The sequence below is a fragment of the Antrostomus carolinensis genome, unplaced genomic scaffold, assembly GCF_000700745.2.
Source record: "Antrostomus carolinensis isolate BGI_N321 unplaced genomic scaffold, ASM70074v2 scaffold15176, whole genome shotgun sequence".
Taxonomy (NCBI): Eukaryota; Metazoa; Chordata; class Aves; order Caprimulgiformes; family Caprimulgidae; genus Antrostomus; species Antrostomus carolinensis.
Genome location: NW_010319920.1, coordinates 34,340 through 39,399, shown reverse-complemented (window position 1 = coordinate 39,399; position 5,060 = coordinate 34,340).

Below are 5,060 nucleotides of genomic sequence, written 5' to 3'. Positions count from 1 at the left end.
ATGCCATCACAGAAGGCTATCAGATTGGTCACACATGATTTCCCCTTGGTGAAAGTTTACATTCTGTAAACTTTCTTCTTCCATTTGAGTTTTTCTAGAAGCTCCCTGCTCATCCATGTAGGCCTCCCGCCTCCTTTGCTTGATTTCTTATTCATAAGGATGCACTGATCTTGAGCTCAGTAGTGCCTGAATAATAACCAGCTGTCCTGGCCTGCCCCCTAACTTCTAGAGCCCTAACCCATGAGATTCCTCCAAGTAGGTCTTTGAAGAGGCTAAAGTTAGCTCTCCTGAAGTCCAGGGTTGCAATCCTACTTACTGCCCTGCTGCTTCCATGCAGAATCCTGAACTTCACCATCTTGTGGCCACTGCAGCCAAGACTGCTCACAAATTTCACATCCCCAACCAGTCCTTCTTTCTTTGTTAGTCCAAGGTCCAGTAGCACACCTCTTCTTGTTGGCTACTCCACCACTTGTGCCAAAAACTTGTCGTCTCTGCAGGAATCTCCTGGGCTGTGTGTGCCTAGCCTTGTCTTTCCAGCAAATATCAGGGTGGTTTTCATGTTTTGAATCACAAAAGGGTTGGTGCTCATTCCTCCTTTGGTGGAAAGAGAAGCTGATCAGCTCCAGAAATTCAATTAATTTAAGCAAATTAAGAAAATCTGTTTTTCTGCTCTACTATTTTGACCTAATTCATTAATGATGTTTTTCTAGCTATGCCCTGGATGTCTTGGGCTGAGGAAGAAAATATTGCCCAGTAAGAGTTGTGTATCTGGATTCTTTTCTAAGATGGACTTCCCCCTTGGACTTGCTTCTCCGAAGCAAATATCCTACAGTAGCCTCTTGGAGGCCCACGTAACAGATAATTTCTTGAATTGGTTGAAATAACTAGCCAACCAAACACCCTAATTGTCATTAGAAAATTGCCCTGAAAAAAAAATGCTGAGAAAACAAAGCAATGGCAGTTCAATAAGAAAATGTTGCTGGGATTTTTGATGCTGCTTTTGAAGGATATTCAGGGGCACTATTGAATTGCATGTTGAAATTTTATATCAATGAAAATGGATGTTTTGGTAAACAGAAAATTTATCATTTTGTTTGTGTCTTCTGGGGAGCTTGGTGGTGGTGGTGGTTTTAATAAAAGGTATTAACATTTGCATCAGAACCACCAAAAAACTTCTAAACCACAAAAATTTAATTTATAGTTTAGCCATCATCAGAAACGATGAAGTTATAATGTTAAAACCTAAGTAGTATTTATATGTGTATGTATGTGTGTTTCTATATATATGTGCACTGACATATGGGTTGTTTGTGTAATTATGCCTCTGAGTTTTTATCAGTTTCTTTCTCAGGTGTCTACAGGAGCATGACAAGAGGCAAACCCACAACTTCATCAGTATGATCAGAATCTCACCTGGCATAAAATTAAGCCATTACCTGAGTATCTACTAATAAACTAAACCAATATATAGTCTCCCAGTAATGTACTAATAAAATTAATGCCTGAAATAGGTGCCATGAAAAAAACCCAAACTTTTTTGAGGTTTTACAGCCTCGTAGCCAACAGGCTGGTGCTCTGGCAGCTCTGCTGAGAGGTGCTGATGCCGGGGACCAGCAGCATTGGGACTGTCCCTCGCAGCCCCGGTGGGAGCCCTGAGCATGGAGCCACTGCTCCCCGGCTGCCCCTGTTACCATAAATGGTGACAAACTGGAGCAAGGGGTCTCCTACAGCTGGTCTGTAAGGTCACCATCACTTGCCTTTCTCCCTTCCTTTTGGCCCAGCGAAGACTTAACTTCATGAGCATGGTGGAGGGGCTCCACAAGGCAGGAGCAGGACTGGCATGATGGCGAGGACAGGAGCAAGAGTATGGACACTTGTGCGTCCCACCACCCCACTCCCTGTGCGAGGATAAATGCATCTAGAAGAAAGGAACCATTCTCAGATCCTTTGTGTCTTCAGCTCACATGCTCGTGCCTTTCACACATTTCCAGTTATTCAACATCAGCCTCATTACCATTAAACTCACGGAGCTCACTAGCAACAGACCCCAGCACACAAAGGTGAAAGGCCTCTATTGCATTTAAAGCTATTTATCAAAAAGTCTTTTGTCTTCAGCAAAAAGTATTTTGTTAATGTAGCTGTGATATTTTTTTTTTTTCATTTTAAATTCAAGCATTATATTGAAGGAATCTGGATATACCAGCTTTCAGGCTATAAAATCCTTGGGAACTAAGGAAAAAGGCTCCTTATCTAGCCTGGTCATGGTGTTCTGGGTGTAATTGCATTCCTACAGGATGGTTGACTGCCTGACACGGGCATTAGCAGAGCAGGGTTGTTACCCAGAGCACTTAGCAAGGCTGGGATAAAGCCTCTGGTCCCTGGCAAGTTGTGTCTGATGCCTTCAGGAAAGGGTTGGTGAGAAGAATGCCGTGCTTCTGGTCACATGGAGGCGCATGACTAGGGGCAGGGCGGGAGGGTGTTGTTTGATTGCCACATAAAATGTGGTGCTTGGTTGAGTGCTTTAGCTTAAGGAGAGAGTTGTGTTGTTGAGGTTTCCCCCCCCCCTTTTTTTTTCTTCTTTCTCTCGAGGAAATTCACTCGAGATTTGCTGTAGCAGGCAAAACAGGAGCGGCTGCTATCATGTGCCTACAGCTGTGATGAATGGCTGCCAGTTTTTTCATGCTGTCCTGAGCCTTGGTGCACTCTGAGGGGGGAGGACACTTGCAAGGACAATGGCTGGTTCCTTACATTGTGCAAAAAACCCCAATGTACTGTTGTAAACCCATGTCTTGAAAATATACCTTTTTAATTAGCGTGATAATAGACGTCATGTTTGGTTTTCCACTTTTTAAAGACTTTTCAGGAAGCTCACAGATGCCTAAGTGGGTGGGGACCTTTCCAGAGGCAGCTAGAGAACAAGAATCCAAGGCGTTCATTTACCCTCTACATCCCCCTCAGCTATGCTGTGTGAAAGCATTCAGAAGGTCACAGGAGGAAGAAAGCTATGTATGATGTATAAATGATGCTGAAGAACTAGGTTAGAGCAAGGCTTGGCCAACAAAGGTTGTCTTTATTAATAGACATGCCATTGTGCTGCTCTCCAGAGGGAGGGAACCTATTTGAAGCCATCAGAGCTCTTCTCCACCCTTTAAGATCCAGGTTCCTTCCCACAGAAGTGAGGGCAGAGATTGCCTGAATCAGTCCAACATGACACCAGGGCATGAAGAGAGACTCCTGATCCCCTGAGGTACTGCCACCCACAGTAGGACAGAGCCACAGCAATAGTGAGCTGCCACCTCGCCAGCCTCCCCAGGTCAAGGCCCTGGCTTTGCAAAGAGATAAATGTGCCTTACAGAGAAGCCTGAAAGCTGAAAAGGCTTCTTGCCACCCCAAAACATGATGAGCCCCTGGTGACCAAGAGGTGGAAGGAGCAGCACAAAGTCTTCCTATCACTTTAATCACTGGATGATTTCCACAGTGTCAGTGTGCTCAATCCCCACCCCTCCCTACTGCCTCTGATAAACCCTGGTGAAGGAATGAGGCCAGATGAAAAAAAACCTGCAATAAGACCCCCTTATGATGGTTCAGAGAGAAGTGGGGGCTTCAAAGCTGTCTCAGGCTTTTTTCAATTGTAGATCTTCTCATTTATAAAGGGGTGATAAAGCCCTTTTATACATCTTTTCCAGTACTTATTGGATTTCACGACTGTCTCCCTGTGGCATTCAGGTGACAGAAATTACTTGGTGGGGTTTTTTTTGGCAAACTGACTTTTCTTTTTTAACTGACTGGCAACATTTCTCCAATTGACCATGTTATTTTTATACAAATACTATTTTTACCTTTGGGTGAGCAAAGAACACCTAATTTCTTCTATTCAAGTTTCACAGGGCAAATTTACCCATTGTCAGGGGGTTTTTCTGACCAAGACTGCCCTGTACTCACATTTGTAAATATGAATGACAGGATGATTTTCATTCGGAGGTTTTATAGAGAGACACATTAACGTGCATGGCCGATAGAAAGAATAGTTTCTAACCACAGCAGACTGACACCTCCAGCTGGAATTCCTTCTTTTCCAGAGATGACAGCCATCATATGATGCACACAAAAACCACCTGCTCCCTCATTTTCCTGAGTGAATTCAGTCTCCAGATCCCTCAAAAGGCTCAGACTAGAAAATGCTCCGCACATGCTCCCAGCTTAGAAACAATAACGTGAACTTCTCTAATGTCCTTTCCTCTGTGCCCAATGCCTGACCAAAAGACCTAACAGGTTGAGGGTGAGAGCCCAGATCACAGGAGGCTTTGAATCACAGACAGGTTGAGTTGGGAAGGGACCTCTGGAGGTCATCTGGTCCAACGCTACTGCTCCAGCAGAGTCACCTGGAACCAGTTGCCCAGGATGGTGAGACAGGAACTAGAGATCAGGCCCAGACACTTCCAGTGCTTGCCCCCTGGGCAGCTCCTCCAAAATGAACACCTGCATTTTGAGAGCCAAATTAAGACTACAGACTGTTTTCAGAGAAGCCAACACAGTGTCACTGGATAACATCAGGTTTCAATTCCCCCCCTAAAGTAAATGTGGATTCATACCAGTGCTGTGAGAACTGAAGTTCTTCTTAACCCACAACTGCCTTTTATAACAGAGCATTCCCCTGGTTTAGCCACCAGGTTTTTAACCTGTTTAACCAAACAAAATGGAAATGTGAATTCAAACCAGCCCTGTACAGCTTCCTGAGTAAAAGCTGCATTCTTCTCACAGAAAGTTTGCCATTAAAAAATAGTAGGAGAAACTGCAAGTTGGGTGGAGAGCTAATGTCTGCTGGAGAGAAAAGCAATCACTTAGACTACTTCTCTACATCTCTGCTAAGGAACTGCAAAATACTATCTACTGTCCACCAAACTCTCAAGCAGTAACAGATCACTTAATGCTTCACCAGGAGTTAAATAAATTTTGGCCATCATTCTGTCTAAAGGGATCCTTGCAGCTTCTTGTGGCTGAGACTTTCTGTCTGCAAAATCTTAATCTTATCTGGAAGTTGCCCAGAATATATCCCTCAC